Source organism: Pristiophorus japonicus, chromosome 4 (genome assembly GCF_044704955.1).
Source record: "Pristiophorus japonicus isolate sPriJap1 chromosome 4, sPriJap1.hap1, whole genome shotgun sequence".
Taxonomy (NCBI): Eukaryota; Metazoa; Chordata; class Chondrichthyes; family Pristiophoridae; genus Pristiophorus; species Pristiophorus japonicus.
The window spans coordinates 139,083,264-139,100,574 of NC_091980.1; the positions used below are offsets into that span (position 1 = coordinate 139,083,264).

A 17,311-nucleotide genomic window follows, 5' to 3' on the forward strand; every position below is an offset into this window, starting at 1 on the left:
ATCAGCATTGGAACCGACTCTGAGTGTTGAGTGATTCTTCTGAAAAAACACTAACACTAACACGGGGGAGGGGGAGAGAGACACATGGGAATGTTAGAGAGATACGGTGGGAAGGGTCATGGGGGGAAAGAGAGAGACATGGTGGGTGGTGGGGGGGCGGGGGGCAGCTAGAGGCAAAGGGGGGGAGAGAAAGACATGGGGGCAGGGGGAGAGAGACACGGGGGAGGGGAAGAGAGAGACATGTTGGCGGGGATAGAGAGAGAGACACACTCGGGTTGGGGGGGGCGGAAGAGCGTGGGAGGCTTGGGGGGGAAGAGAGAGACTCGCGGGGGGGAGAGAGACAGGGGGGGAGGAGAGGGACACGTGGGAGGGGAGAGAGATAGGGGGCAGTGGGAGAGAGAGAGGCACACACATGGGGAGTGGGAGAGAAGAGGGAGCGAGGGAGAGTCGCACGGTCAGAAAGGGAAACACGGGGGGAGGGTGAAAAAGGGCGGGGGAGAGTGACACGGGAGAGAGAGAGAGAGACATGGGGGGGAGGGAACAGAGAGCGACATGCGGAGGAAGAGAGAGATATGGTTGGGGGAGGGGGGGAGAGAGAGACACGGGGGAAGGGGGGAGAGAGCGACATGGGGGAGAGAGAGAGAGAGAGATGACGGGGCGAGAGAGAGATGCAGGGGGAGAGAGAGATGCGGGAGGACAGAGACTGATATGGGGGCAGTGCAGGAGAGAGACACGGGGAGGGGGATAGAGAGAGAGAGAGACGGGGGAGAGAGACCCGGGGGAGAGAGAGACGTGGGGGGAGAGAGAGATGCGGGGGGAGAGAGAGAGACGTGGTGGGGAGAGAGAGATGCGGGGGGGAAGAGAGACTGACAGGGGGGCAGGGGTTGAGAGAGGCACGAGGGAGGCGGTGGAGAGACACGGTGGGGGAGAGAGAGAGACACGGGGGGTGTGGGGGGAACAGCTGGAGGCACGGGGGTTGGGGTTGAGAGAGACACGGGGGCAGAGGTTGAGAGAGACACGAGGGAGGGGGTGAGAGAGACGCGAGGGAGTGGGTGAGAGAGACACAAGGGAGAGGGAGAGAAAGACACAAGGGAAGGGGAGAGAGAGAGGGAGAGAGGGAGACACTGGGGAGGGAGAGAGATCGACATAGGGGCAGAGAGGGAGAGAGAGCGACATGTTGGCTGGGATAGAGAGAGACACACAATCAGGGGCAGGGAGAGGTCGGGGAGGCTTGGGGAGGAAGAGAGAGACACGACGGGGAAAGAGAACGACATGGGGGCGGGGGGGGGAGAGAGACACACACTTGGGGCAGGGGAGAGGGAGTGACGGGGGAGGGGGGGAGACAGAGAGAGACATGAGGGAGGAGATAGAGTGAGGGGACGGAGAGAGAGACACGGGGGGGGGGAGAGAGAGAGACAGGGTGGGGGGGAGACAGAGAAGAACACGAGGGGGAGAGAGAGACATGGGGAGGGGAGAGAGAGACACACACACTCGGGAGGAGGGGAGAGAGAGACACGGGGGAGGAGAAAGACACTGGGGAGGGAGAGAGATCGACATAAGGGCAGAGAGAGCGACATGTTGGCTGGGATAGAGAGAGACACACAATCGGGGTGTGGGGGTCAGGGAGGCTTGGGGAGGAAGAGAGAGACACGACGGGGAAAGAGAGCGACATGGGGGCAGGGGGTGAGTTTGAGTGACACACGCGCAGGGGGAGAGAGATGAGGGGAGTACCAGAGCGACACGGGGTGGAGAGAGAGACACAGGGGAGGAGCGAGAGACACGTAGGGGGGGAGAGACACACACACGGCGGGGTGGGAGAGGAGAGGGAGAGTGGCACGGTGAGAAAGGGAAACAAGGGGTGGGGGGGAGAAAAAGGGCAGGGGGAGAGTGACACGGGGGGAGAGAGAGAGACACGGGGCGGAAGAGACAGACGCGGGGGGACAGGGAATGACACAGTCGGGGGGGCTAAAGAGAGACACGGGTCGGGGGCACGGGGAGAGAGACACGGGGGAGGGGAGAGAGAGGCAAGTGGGGGGGAGAGAGAGACACGGGGCAGAGAGAGACACGGGGCAGAGAGAGACACGGTGGGGGGAGAGATACGGCGGGGGGAGAGAGTGAGACACGGGGGGATGAGAAATACGGCGGGGGGAGAGAGAGACACGGGGGGGCGGGCAGGGGGAGAGAGATACGGAGGGGGAGTGAGAAACACGGGGCGGGGAGAGAGAAACACGGGGTGGGGGGGAGTGAGAGACACAGGGTGGGGGTGGAGTGAGAGACAGGTGAAAGGTGAGAGAAAGACACACACACGTGGGGGGGTGGGAGAGAAGAGGGAGAGAGGGAGAGTGGCACAGTGAGAAAGGGAAACATAGGGAGGGGGAGAAAAAGGGCAGGGGGAGAGTGACACGAGGGGAGAGAGAGAGTCACGAGGAGGGAGAGAGAGTCATCGGAGGGGAAAGAGAGAGAAAGGACGGGGGGACAGAGAAAGACGGGGGGGAGAGAGACACAGGGGAGGGGGGAGAGGGAGACACGGAGGGGGCGCGGAGAGAGGGAGACGGGGGAGAAAGAGAGAGACATGAGGGGGGGAGAGAGACGGGGAGGGTTGGGGGAGAGACACACAGAGAATGTTTTATCAGTGGGGACATTTCAGATCAGAAACCCAAAGGGGATCGAGTGATCAGTGCAACAAGCTGCCCCCCTTCTAATGCTCGTACTGACCTCCCGCAGCAACCCATCCTGAAAATGGCAGAATCCCGGGATTTGCCAACTCCCTACATTCACACTGATCTCCACACGTGCAGTGGGATCCTGGTTTGCTGACACTTCAGCTCAGTTTGTGATTTTTAAAGCCGTCTGTGTTCAGTCCAGTTTCTCTGTACTGGAGCCTCATCTTTCCATTATTGATCATTATTATTATCCCGAGGGTCTCCAGTCTGTGCCCCCCTCTCTGCAGGAACACACTCACTACAATCATGTAAAGTGAGGAGAGGAGAAGGAACAGCCTCCCAGGGACCTGGGGTCGGTGGGATTCCCTCACAGAGTGTCCAGGGACACTGACATTACTGGGACATCTCAGCACCTACTCATTTCTCGGTTAGTGGATAGAATGAGCCAATCACAATACATTTTACTGTCATCCTGACACTGGGACCTGCCTCTCTCCTCATTCTCCATGGACTGGTTGATAGAACAAGCCAATCACACAGCACTTACTGACCCAATAGAATTGTTATATATCCGGCCAAAGATATACTCTCTGTGTCGTCACTGTATAGTTGCATAAGATGGAGACTTGTTACCTGATGTACTTTCAATAAGGTTTACACTGTGCATATACTATGCTGGCACCACTAGAGGGTGCAACTGGTGGAGACCGGGGTTTCCTGCCCCTGTGGCAGAGCCTGTCCACCAGAGGGCACTTCAGTGGGAGACCCCAAGGTTAACTGCATAGGTGTGTAAGGCCCAGTATAAAAGGCTGCTCACCATGCTTGTGCCTCACTCTGGAGTTACGAATAAAGGACCAATATCACGACAGTTTGAGTACAACACATTGCCTCGTGGAGTCATTCATAAGTGCATTACAGACACAACAGGAATAAAGCTGTCACTGACACACATGGAGCCTTTAGGAAGCCTCGGTTAGATACAGGTCACTGCAGTTTTCTCTCTCTCTCACTTCCTGTCTAACAGCTTCCTGAGAAGCTCGACACACCGATGGAACAGCCCATGTCACTGCCATTTCCCACAGGCTGCCTGAGCCAAGAACCCCTCAGACCCCAGTTACACATCACTCAATATTCCCACCATTTGAAAGCTCCTTATCTGGGAAGGTTTCCAAGCCGTGATTCTACTTTCACTCTTCTCCCAGATACAGGTGAAGGTTCCCTATCAGCAGCAGGTACTGTGTGACGGAGAGGGACTTACCTGGAAAGGAGCTGCTTCGAGTTCTGTGAATAAAGAGAGATCATCAAATCAGTCAACGAATAAACCAACACCCAATGGAAGCAAACCGTGAATTTGGGATTGAGAGTAAAGAGTTCAGTGTGTAACAGTAGGTGGGGCCAGTCAAAGGAACGGGGAATAATCCCACATTTCACTGCACTCCATCCTGGGGCAGCACTAACACTCCGAGGGCAGGGCTCAGGAGGCAGCGACCCTCCGAGGGCAGGGCTGAGGGGGCACCGACACTCCGAGGGTAGGGCTGAGGGGGCATCGACACAACGAGGGCAGGGCTGAGGGGGCACCGACACTCCGAGGGCAGGGCTGAGGAGGCACCGACACTCTGAGAGCAGGGCTGAGGGGACACCAACACTCCGAGGGCAGGGCTGAGGGGGCACCGACACTCCGAGGGCAGGGCTGAGGGGGCACCGACACTCAGAGGGCAGGGCTGAGGGGGCACCAACACTCCGAGGGCAGGGCTGAGGGGGCACCGACACTCCGAGGGCAGGGCTGAGGGGGCAGCACCAATGCTGGGCCCCACCAACAATCTTCAAACAATTCAGCCCTCACACTAGCCTCACAGAAAGGCCCCATTCCCCAGCCATGGCCCTGTTTATATTGAAGATGTACCTGAATAAAGGAGAGAGGGTCCCTCTGTAGCAGACTCTGGGTTTCTCCATCTATTAATGTAATCTGTTCTATCCTCTTGTTTAATGCTTCAGAACAGTTTCTAATCTGTGCGAGAGCTCGGAGCCCCTCCTCATCGATCAGTGTCAGTGCGTATTCTTCATCTTCTTCCAGCTGTCTCCTCCATTCAGAGAAGCTCTTCGATAGCTTTCCTTTCAGCTCCTTGATTCGTGTCTGAAACCCAAACCAACTCTCATTACAAACGGCCCTTCCACACAGTGTTACCCTGAGCACACGGCACTTTCCAGGGACGGGACAGTTTGTTTAGATCACCACTCGATCACCCGTTAAAGATAGACAAGCAGTGGGGGTGTCTACTGGCAGTGGGGGTGTCTACTGGGAGAGGAAACAGAGTTTAACCATGTTACCTTGAGTCTTGAGCCTAAAAGAAGGAGCGCTGTGTTTAGACTGTGTGTGGCACTGCCACCTGGTCCACCCACACCTGGAGTGATGGCTCCAGTTTTGGTGCCCACACCTGGTGAAGGAGATCGAGACTCTGGAGAGGACAGGGCCAGAATGACACATAATCTGATGGAGTTTAGTTCTGAGGATCGGCTCCAAGAGGTCGGGTGATTTAGAGAAAGGCAGGCCGAGAGGGACATGATTGAGGTGTTTAAAATGATGGAGGGATTATTGGACTCACTCGTTGGGTGAGGTACTGGAGATGGATCGGGATGGTAGGACTAGAGGGCCTGTGCATAAAATCCATAGACACAGAGTTAGGTTAGAGACCAGAGCCCTCGATCTCTAGAACAGATTCCCTGAACATGTGGTGGGTATGGAGTCACTATCACCCTTTAAAAGGGAGCTGGGGAGGAATTTCCCCGAGCTTGTCCTGAATTAGCTGCAGGTGTTTATTCTCTCTCTGTTTGCCTTTCCCAGGTGAGTACATGGTTCGGGGTGGATCAGTGGTGTGTGTGATTGAACCCTGTCTGCTTGGGGCAGGCTCGCTGGGGCTAATGGGCTTTTCTTCCTCTTCCTTTCTATGTTCATATGATACAGGCTTCAGGGCAAGTCTTCACCTGCCAGCCTCTGGCTGTGTGTGTCTCAGTAAATCCAGTGCCCAAATGATGTAATAATATTCCCTGGGAGGGGCAGGTAGAGTTAAGCAGCTCCCCTCACATCAAACACACGGGAACTCCGTGTAATCAGTGACTCGGCCCCAACACAACCAGCCTGGTTTGGAAGCCTGTTTCTGATGTGTTCATTGACTCAGTGGGGGGACAAACCCTTTCTAAATCCAGCTCCACTTTTCCCGACCTTTATTTCAGCTTCTGATCTCCCCAAGTCTCGCTGTTTGCTGGAACAATTCTGCTGGACTCCCCGAAGCTTCTCGGTTTCTCTCTCCAATTCTTCCTGTAAAGGTAATTGGAAAGGGTTTAAAATCACAACCTGCATTTATATAGCGCTTTTAATGTAGTAAAACATCCCAAGGTGCTTCACAGGAGCGTAATCAGACAATAATTGACACTGAGCCAAAGGAGGAGACTTTAGGACAGGTGACAAAATGCTTGGTTGTTGTAGGTTTTACGGAGTGTTGTAAACGAGAAGAGGGAGAGGTGGAGAGACAAACAGGTTTGTGGAGGGAATTCCACAGCTTAAGGCCCAGACTGCTGAAGGGACGGCCGCCAATGGTGGAGCAAATGCAGTCTGGATGCACAAGTGGCCAGAATTGGAGGAATGTCGAGTTCTCGGAGGGTTGTAGGACTGGAGGGGCTAATAGAGATAGGGAGGAGTGAGGCCATGGAGGGATTTGAACACAGGGATGAGAATTTTAAATTCGAGTTGTTGCCAGACCGGGAGCCAATGTTGGTCAGCGAGCACAGGTGTGATGGGAGAACGGGACTTGGTGCGAGTTAGGATATGGGCAGCAGAGTTTCGGAGAAGCTTATGTTTAGGAGGCATAGTAGGAGGCCGGTCAGGAGAGTTTTGGAGTAGTCAAGTCTGGAGGTAACAAAAGCATGAATGAGGGTTTCAGTAGCTGATGGGCTGAGGCGGGGCGGAGACGGGTGATATTACAGAGGTGGAAGTAGGTGGTCCCAGTGATGCAGAGGATAAGGGGTCGGAAGCTCAGTTCAGGGTCAAATCGGCCGCCGAGATTGCAATAAGTCTGGTTCAGGCTGAGACACTGGCCAGGGAGGGGGATGGAATAGGTTGCTAGGGAACAGAGTTTGAGGCCGGGACAATCACTTTGATCTTCCCAATATTTAGTTGGAAGAATTTCTGCTCATCCAGGACTGGATGTGGGACAAGCAGCGTGACAAATCAAAGGCAGTGGAGGGGTGGATAAAGGTGGTGGTGAGGGAGAGCTGGGTGTCTCACCATATATGTGGAATGTGGCGATGTGATTTTTGGATGATGTCGCTGAGGGACATCATGTAGATGAGAAATAGGAAGGGGACAAGGATAGGTCCATGGGGGACTCCAGAGGTAATGGTGCGGGAGTGGGAAGAGAAGCCATTGTAGCAGATCTTTTGGCTATGACTGGATCGGTAAGGGTGGAACCAGGTGAGGGCAGTCCCACTCAGCTGGACAACAGATGACAGGCATTGGAGGAGGATGGTGTGACACTGTGTCAAAGGCTGCAGAGAGGTGGAGAAGGATGAGGAGGGATAGTGCACCAGGGTCATCGTCACAGAGGATGTCATTTGTGGCTTTTTAATCGGCTATTTAAGTGCTGTGGCAGAGGCAGAACCTGATTGGAGAGGTTCAAACATGGAGTTGATGGAATATGGGCACAGATTTGGGAAGCAATAACATGTACAATGACTTTGGAGAGGAAAGGGAGGCTATGATGGGACGGTAGTTTGCAAGGACCGATGGGTCAAGGTAAGTTTTATTGAGGAGGGAGGTGATGATGGCAGATTTGAGGAGAAAGAACCATTTACAATATCAGCGAGCAAGTGGGGCAGGAAGGGAGGTTGGATGGTCAGTAGCTGAGTGGGAAGGCGGGTCTATGGACAACGTGAGCACAGAAAGGGCATGAGGGGAGGTAGAGGAGAAATTAGAGAGAGATGCTAGAGCAGGGGAACCTTGGGGATTGTTTGGAAGGCAAGGGGAAGGGAGGGAGGGGCCAGAGGCAGCTGACTGGATGTTCTCAATACTCCTGACAAAGAGGTCCATGAGCTCCTCGCAAATGTTGCTGGGGTTGAGGGTGGAGGGGGCAGAGGAGAGGGGTTTCAGGAGACTGTAGGTAGTGGAGATAAGAAGCCACGAACGTGCCTCCTTCTGGTTTAACCGCGGGGGTTCGATCTGGGCCCAGTAAGCTGCTCAGGGGAGGCGGGTGGGTTGTTGTGTATCTGTAAAGCATGCACTCCAATGTTCCGCCACCAGGGAGCGCATCCCCTGAAGTCCCAAGGGATCCCAGCATAAGTCAGCCCCTAAGGCCTGTTCCTCACTCTGGAGTGTCTTAATGAAGACTGAGGTCACTGTTACTTTAACCTCCCTGTGTGCAGTCTCATCTGTGTTAGGAACACAATAACTGGCGACGAGTATACGACTCCAACGCAAAGATGCAGCAAACTGTGGGCATCCTGGACAAGTTCTCGGAGGGTGAGGATTGGGAAGCCTATGTCGAACGGCTAGACCAGTACTTTGTAGCCAACGAGCTGGACAGAGAAGGAAGCACTGCAAAAAGGAGAGCGGTCCTCCTCACGGTCTGCGGGGCACTGACCTACAGCCTCATAAAGAATCTTCTGGCTCCAGTGAAACCCACAGATAAGTCGCATGAGGAGCTGTGTACACTGGTTCGGGAGCATCTTAACCCGAGGGAGAGCGTGCTGATGGCGAGGTATCGGTTCTACACGTGCCAGCGATCTGAAGGTCAGGAAGTGGTGAGCTACGTCGCCGAGCTAAGGTGACTTGCAGGACAATGTGAGTTTGATGGCTATCTGGAGCAGATGCTCAGAGACTCTTTTGTACTGGGCATTGGCCACGTGACCATACTACGAAAACTTTTGACTGTAGAGACACCGACCCTCAGTAAGGCCATTGTGATAGCACAGGCATTTATGTCCACCAGTGATAACACCAAACAAATCTCTCAGCACAAAAGTGCTAGCAATGTTCATAAATTAACTGGAACTGTGTTTGCGAGCAGAAATGTACAGGGCAGAAACCATGAGTCTGCAACTGCCAGTAGGCCTCAGGTGACCCAGATGACTCAGAATCCGCAACAAAGGATGAATGAAAGGCAATTCACAACATGTTGGCATTGTGGAGGCTTCCATTCAGCCTATTCATGCCGCTTCAAAGAGTATGTTTGCAAGAGTTGTGGAACAATGGGGCACCTCCAACGAGCTGCAAGCTCTGCAAAACCTGCTAACCACCAGAGGAAGATCGTTCCATGGTGGATCAAAGCAATTTCGAGCCTCAGAGGAGGAAGATGCTGAAGTACACGGGGTGCACACATTTTCGACGACATGTCCATCTACAATGCTAAATGTAAAATTGAATGGCTTACCCGTAGCCATGGAACTGGACACTGGTGCTAGCCAATCCATCATGAGTAAAAAGATGTTTGAGAGACTGTGGTGCAACAAGGCACTCAGACCAGCCCTGAGCCCCATCCACACAAAACTGAGAACATACACCAAAGAGCTCATCACTGTCCTGGGCAGCGCCATGGTCAAGTACGAGGGCACGGTGCATGAACTGCCACTCTGGATTGTCCCGGGCGATGGTCCCACACTGCTTGGAAGGAGCTGGCTGGGCAAAATCTGATGGAACTGGGCTGACATCCGAGAGCTATCACATGTCGATGATGCCTCATGTACCCAGGTTCTTAACAAATTTCCTTCCATTTTTGAGGCATTGGAAACTTTTCTGGGGTGAAGGTGTGGATCCACTTGGTCCCAGAGGCATGACCCATTCACCAGAAGGCGCGAGCGGTACCTCACATGATGAGGGAGAGAGTGGAAATAGAGCTGGACAGGCTGCAACGCGAGGGTATCATCTCCCTCGTGGAATTCAGCGAGTGGGCCAGCCTCATTGTTCTAGTACTCAAAAGTGATGGCATGGTCAGGATTTGTGGCGATTATAAAGTGACTATTAATCGTTTCTCGCTGCAGGACCAATACCCGCTACCTAAGGTAGACGACCTATTTGTGACGCTGGCAGAAGGCAAGACATTCACCAAGCTCGACCTGACTTCGGCCTACATGACGCAGGAGCTGGAGGAGTCTTCGAAGGGCCTCACTTGCATCAACACGCACAAGGGACTGTTCATCTACAACAGATACCTGTTTGGAATTCGGTCGGCTGCAGCGATCTTCCAGAGAAACATGGAGAGCCTACTTAAGTCGGTACCACGCACAGTGGTTTTTCAGGACGACATATTGGTCACGGGTCGAGACACCGTCGAGCACCTACAAAACCTGGAGGAGGTCCTAGCGACTGGAACCCATAGGGCTGCGGCTGAAGAGGTCGAAATGCATCTTCATGGCAACAGAAGTGGAGTTTTTGGGGAGAAAGATCGCGGCGGATGGCATTCGGCCCACAGATGCCAAGACAGAGGCTATCAGGAACGCGCGCAGGCCACAGAACATCACGGAGCTGCGATCGTTCCTGGGACTCCTCAACTATTTTGGTAACTTCCTACCGGGGTTAAGCACACTCTTAGAGCCCCTTTTTGTGTTATTGCATAAAGGTGAGAACTGGGTATGGGGAAAAAAAACAAGTAATTGCTTTTGAGAAAACCAGAAACATTTTATGCTCCAACAAGCAGCTTGTATTGTATAACCCGTGTACAAGACTTGTGCTAGCGTGTGATACGTTGTTGTATGGAGTCAGGTGTGTTTTACAACAAGCTAACATTGCAGGGAAGTTGCAACTTGTTGCCTATGCCTCCAGGAGCTTGTCTAAGGCCGAAAGGGCCGACAGCATGATTGAGAAAGAAGCATTAGCGTGTGTGTTCGGGGTAAAGAAAATGCATCAGTACCTGTTTGGCTTCAAATTTGAGCTCGAAACCGATCACAAGCCCCTAATATCCCTGTTCGCTGAAAACATGGGGATAAATACTAATGCCCGCATACAAAGGTGGGCACTCACACTATCAGCGTATAACTATACCATCCGCCACAGGCCAGGCACCGAGAACTTTGCGGATGCTCTCAGTCGGCTACCATTGCCCACCACGGGGGTGGAAATGGCACAGCCTGCAAACTTGTTGATGGTGGCGCAGCTCGCAGACTTGTTAATGGTCATGGAAGTGTTTGAAAATGATAAATCACCTGTCACGGCCTGCCAGATTAGGACTTGGACCAGCCAAGATCCTCTGCTGTCCCGAGTAAAAAACTGTGTAATGCATGGGAGCTGGGCCAACATCCCGTTGAAATGCAAGATCCAATCAAGCCGTTCCAGCAGCGCAAGAATGAGCTGTCCATTCAGGCAGACTGCCTGTTGTGGGGCTACCCAAAAAGGGCAGGGAGACGTTCATCTCGGATCTCCACAGCACACACCTGGGTATAGTAATGGTGAAAGCGATAGCCAGATCCCACTTATGGTGGCCCAGTATCGACTCTGACTTAGAGTCCTGTGTACGGCAATGCAGCGTGTGTGCTCAGTTGAGTAACGCGCCCAGAGAGGTACCACTAAGTTTGTGGTCCTGGCCCTCCAGACCATGGTCGAGGATCCATGTCGACTATGTGGGCCCGTTGCTCGGTAAAATGTTCCTGGTAGTGGTGGATGCTTTTTCAAAATGGATTGAATGTGAAATAATGTCGGGAAGCACCGCCACCACCACCATTGAAAGCCTGAGGGCCATGTTCGCCACCCACGGCCTGCCTGACATACTGGTCAGTGACAACGGGCCATGTTTCACCAGTGCCGAATTTAAAGAATTCATGACTCGCAATGGGATCAAACATGTCACCTCGGCCCCGTTTAAACCAGCCTCCAATGGGCACGCAGAGCGGGCAGTACAAACAATCAAACAGAGCCTTAAACGAGTCACAGAAGGCTCACTCCAAACCCGTCTGTCCCGAGTACTGCTCAGCTACCGCACGAGACCCCACTCGCTCACAGGAGTGCCCCTGGCTGAGCTACTCATGAAAAGGACATTTAAAACCAGACTCTCGTTGGTTCACCCCAACCTGCATGATCAGGTAGAGAGCAGGCGGCAGCAACAAAATGTAAACGATGGTCGCGCCACTGTGTCACGGGAAATTGATTTGAATGACCCTGTGTATGTGCTAAACTATGGACATGGTCCCAAGTGGATCGCGGGCACGGTGATAGCTAAAGAAGGGAATAGGATGTTTGTGGTCAAACTAGACAATGGACAAATTTGCAGAAAGCACCTGGACCAAACGAGGCAGACTGCCCTGAACAACCCACAGCAGACACCACCTTTTTCGAGCCCACAACACACACCCAAAGGATCAGGGACACCACCCCGGACCAGGAAATTGAACCCATCACGCCCAACAGCCCAGCAAGGCCAGGCTCACCCAGCAACCCTTCAGGGCCAACAACATGCCAGCCCAGCGAGGGCACAGCCAACACACCAGAACAGACATTTGTACCAGGGAAAGAAAGGCTCCCGACCGCCTCACCTTGTAAATAGTTTTCACTTTGACTTTGGCAGGGAGTGATGTTGTGTATCTGTAAAGCATGCACTCCCATATTCCGCCATCAGGGAGCACATCCCCTGAAGTCCCAAGGGATCTCAGCATCCCTTGGGAGCACTGTATATAAGCCGGCCCCTAAGGCCTGTTCCTCACTCTGGAGTATCTTAATAAAGACTGAGGTCACTGTTACTTTAACCTCCCTGTGTGCAGTCTCATCTGTGTTAGGAACACAATATGGGTAATTATAATATTTAAATGAGGTTCCATGCCTCAGATTTGGGCAGTGATTGGATTTAACGGCTGCGGGCCATGTATTCCGGGGCTCGGGAATCCCCACAGCTGCAGGGAGGAAGGAGCTGCCAGATCCAGCAGGGAAGTGTTTTTCCAGCACTGCGCGTGGGCCTGGAGGGGCAGGAGAGCTTCTCCCAGACCCTCAAACAAACCTGCGGCAAACTATCCCCCACCCCGCCCATCTTCAGACAACGCCACCCCCCCCGCCCACCATCCCGCGCCCCCCACAAAATCTCTCTTCCCCACCATCTCTCTGAGCTGTGGCTGAATGGGTCGCACACTCGCCTCTGGGTCAGAAGGTTGTGGGTGTAAGTCTCACGCCAGGAACTAAAACAAATCTAGGCGGACATTCCAGTGCTGTGCTGAGGGAGCGCTGCACTGTGGGAGGTGCTGTGTTTAGGATGAGATGTTAAACCGAAGCCCCGTTTGCTCACTCAGGTGGATGTAAAAGATCCCATGGCACTATTTTGAAGAAGAGCAGGGAATTATCCCCGATGTCTTGGCCAATATTTATCCCTCAATCAACATAACCAAAACACATTATCTAGTCATTATCACATTGCTGTTTGTGGGAGTTTGTTGTGTGCAAATTGGCTGCCATGTTTCCGACATTACGACAGTGACTACACTTCAAAAGTACTTCATTGGCTGTAAAGCGTTTTGAGTTGTGCTGTGGTCGTGAAAGGCGCTATTTAAATGCAAGTCTTTCTTAATTTCTTTCTTCCCTCACCATCTTTCTCAGTCCCCCATCTGTCTTCTGCCCCCACCATCTCTCTCTCCCCCGCCATCTCTCTCTCTCCCCCGTCATCTCTCTCTCTCCCCCACCATCGCTCCCTCTTCCCCGCCATCTCTCCCTCTCCCCCGCCATCTCTCCCTCTCCCCCGCCATCTCTCCCTCTCCCCTGCCATCTCTCTCTCTCACCCGCCATCTCTCTCTCTCACCTGCCATCTCTCTCTCTCACCCGCCATCTCTCTCTCTCACCCACCATCTCTCTCTCACCCACCATCTCTCTCTCTCACCCGCCATCTCTCTCTCTCACCCGCCATCTCTCTCTCTCACCCACCATCTCTCTCTCTCACCCGCCATCTCTCTCTCTCACCCACCATCTCTCTCTCTCACCTGCCATCTCTCCCTCTCCCCCGCCATCTCTCCATCTCCCCCGCCATCTCTCTCTCTCACCCGCTATCTCTCTCTCTCACCCGCCATCTCTCTCTCTCACCTGCCATCTCTCTCTCTCACCCACCATCTCTCTCTCACCCACCATCTCTCACTCCCACCCACCATCTCTCTCTCTCACCCGCCATCTCTCTCTCTCACCCGCCATCTCTCTCTCTCACCCGCCATCTCTATCTCTCACCCTCCATCTCTCTCTCTCACCCACCATCTCTCTCTCTCACCCACCATCTCTCTCTCTCACCCACCATCTCTCTCTCTCACCCGCCATCTCTCTCTCTCACCCGCCATCTCTCTCTCTCACCCACCATCTCTCTCTCTCACCCACCATCTCTCTCTCTCACCCGCCATCTCTCTCTCTCCCCCGCCATCTCTCTCTCTCACCCGCCATCTCTCTCTCTCCCCCGCCATCTCTCTCTCTCCCCCGCCATCTCTCTCTCTCCTCCGTCATCTCTCTCTCTTACCCACCATCTCTCTCTCTCACCCACCATCTCTCTCTCCGCCGCCATCTCTCTCTCTCCCCCACCATCTCTCTCTCCACCACCATCTCTCTCTCCCCCACCATCTTTCTCTCCCCGCCATCTCTCTCTCTCCGCTGCCATCTCTCTCTCTCCCCCGCCATCTCTCTCTCTCCCCCGCCATCTCTCTCTCTCCCCCAGCATCTCTCTCTCTCTCCCCCAGCATCTCTCTCTCCCCCACCATCTCTCTCTCTCCCCCACCATCTCTCTCTCTCCCCCACCATCTCTCTCTCTCACCCACCATCTCTCTCTCTCCCCCGCCATCTCTCTCTCTCCCCCGCCATCTCTCTCTCTCCCTCGTCATCTCTCTCTCTCCACCACCATCTCTCTCTCTTACCCACCATCTTTCTCTCTCCCCCGCCATCTCTCTCTCTCCCCCGCCATCTCTCTCTCCCCCGCCATCTCTCTCTCCCCCGCCATCTCTCTCTCTCCCCCACCATCTCTCTCTCCCCCACCATCTTTCTCTCCCCCACCATCTCTCTCTCTCCCCTGCCATCTCTCTCTCTCCCCCGCCATCTCTCTCTCTCCCCCGCCATCTCTCTCTCCCCCACCATCTTTCTCTCCCCACCCTCCGGCATCTCATCACTCCCACCCTCTTTCTTCCTCTCCCCACTACCTCTCTCCTCCCCTCTACCTCACTCAACCCCGCCACCTTTCTCTCTCTTGCCATCTCTCTCCCCACATCGTCATCTCTCTTCCCATCCGCCATCTCTCTTCCCATCTGCCATCTCTATCCCCATCCGCTGTCTCTCTCCCCACCCGATGTCTCTCTCCCCCCGCTATCTCTCTCTCAACCATCTCTCACTCTCCCCCCCACCCTCACAATCTCTCTGCCATACTCTGAGCCCCACCCAGCCCGCAACGGGACCACCCCCACTGTTCCCCGGCTCCTACCTTGCCCCGCAGGATTTCCCGTCTGGCAGTGCTCAGCCTCTCCATGTGGCTGTCTACATGGCGGGAAACAGAGTAAAACAATTCGAATGAAGTCCTGCCGTTAAATTCGGACATTAGCATCCCAGAATTTCCGGGTTTGCCGGCCATTGACAGGGCTCCTGCTCCCTCCCCACCTCCCTGGGAATCTCGGGGTCTCAGTATCTGGGCCCTGAGCACAAATATTGCCTTCTGTGGCTCTCAGTAACGAGGCGCTCCCTGCCCTGTATAAACTGAGTGACCACACACACACCGGCTTCTTTTCACAATGACACACCGTGTGCTGCATTCTCACACAGACTCAGCTCTTCCATTTCCAGAATCAGCCCAGGGGAAAGGGAGACAGACTCAGACACACCAGCAGTTCTCAAACAGCAATTCCCTCTTGTTGTGAGGAACAGTTTATCCAGCCAGCCCCTGAGTCTCCTCCCGTGCGTGTCCCTCATTCCCCCCACCGGTGATGGTCCTCTCCCTGCTGCTCAGGGGGCAGAATCCCCCAGCATTATCCAGGGCTACAACATGCTCTGCTCTACAGCCCTGTGCCATGGAGTGCCAGTTCTCACAGGTGCCCACACAGTGAATTACTGAGCTCTACAGTGCCCTCCCTAGGAGGGGCTGAGTGTGGGTGAGGGGCAGTCACCCTGGGCCACTCTCACACCCCTCCCAGTGCCCACCCTGTTCTCTCAGACAGACTGTAAGAGAAAGGGGAGGGAGAAAATCTGACTGACATAAAACAAACACCCAGACCCGGGGCAGCAAGAAAACACTGGGCTAAATCAGCACTGTGTGCAATCGGTTCCAATTAATGTTGGTCATTAACAGGAAAACTCTCCCTCGCTGTATTTAATATCAGGAATTGGGTCACTCACCTTAATTGCAGTGTGTGCCTGATCCAGGCTTAGCAGTGTGTGGGATTTATGTTTCCTGATTATTGTACAGGAAACACACACACACTCTGCATCATCTTTACAGTAGTATTCAAGGATCTTCTTATGGTCAATGCATTGTCTGTCTGTAAGGTTAGCAATAGGCTCAATTAGGGTGTGATCTTTGGAGACGTCTTTCAGCAGATGTGGCTTTAAATGAAGGGAGCAAAATTATGTTTCACATTTCAGACATGTCTTCACAGCTGGGGTTGGATTCCCGATGCAATATTCACATGCGACAGAGCCTGGATCAGCAGGAGGCTGTGATCAGTTGTATTTTTCCACGATATTACACAATGTGAAGTTTTTCTTCAGACTGGGCCTGGGGTTGAATTTCCGCCGCCACTGCGGACAGTCAAACTCTCCTGGGCTTGCTGTCTGGGCCTAAACTCCCTCAATGCATTTCAGACAGAAACTGTGCTGGCAGGGTAATCCCACAGGATCCTGGTACACGTGGAGACACACAGCACAGGTTAATTCAGCCTCTAAAGCTACGAGCTCCATTGCTACAGCTCCTGAAGCAGATTCACACAGTGCCGGAGAGAGTGAGGAACCAGAGCAGGAAGTGAAATTCATATAAACACTCAGTGGAGGGAGTGGCAATATTAGTTTCACTTTGATGACTCACTTTGGCTGACGATTAACCCTTTCAGGCCTGCAGTAGCACTTCAGAACCGGAATCTGAAAAACAAGATTGTAATTTTACAATAATGGCCTAGAAATCCTGGTCAGCTGGTTCCCGTGGACTCGACAGAAAAAGGTAAAAAAGATTTGCACCTACCTCTTCCTGCTGCACCCACCAGCGATCCCGGACCTGAGGCCTCCACTCACTGTGCATCAGAGCGCGTGCACGCCAGGACGTCCGTATGCTGGAGCTGGAGACACATGGATCTGGGCAGTCAATCCCAGGTACAGTATTTTCTCATTCGTAATATTGGGAACTCCGTAAGTTGGAGTTCTCATTATTATGATTAAACCCACACCTCCACACCCACAACACCAAGACACAAATAAAAAATAGAAAAAAAAATCACATATTTAACAGTAAGTTAAATTAAAGTTAATAAATGTCTTAGAAAAAAAATATTTTTCCAATTTTTTAAAAAGGTTTTTAATTATGGTTTAAAATAAACTTACCTTAGTGGGCAGGGTTTTTAACATTAAAATGTGTTTTTTAAATTTTATTTTGTTATGTTTTTATGTTTTAAAACTCTTACGGCTGTAAAAGTCGACTATGCACCTGCTTTTATCAGGGGCAAGAGTTTTCAGGACATCCACTGTG

At 53.1% G+C, this 17,311-nt stretch overlaps 1 protein-coding gene and 1 pseudogene across 1 annotated transcript in view; both read right to left on the reverse strand.

Annotated features, from left to right (window-relative positions):
* The window catches only part of LOC139263075 (E3 ubiquitin-protein ligase TRIM39-like), a 146,110-nt gene that overhangs the window by 15,559 nt on the left and 113,240 nt on the right, over positions 1 to 17,311 (reverse strand). The window lies entirely within an intron of this gene.
* LOC139263077 (E3 ubiquitin/ISG15 ligase TRIM25-like) lies at positions 3,652 to 16,564 on the reverse strand (annotated as a pseudogene).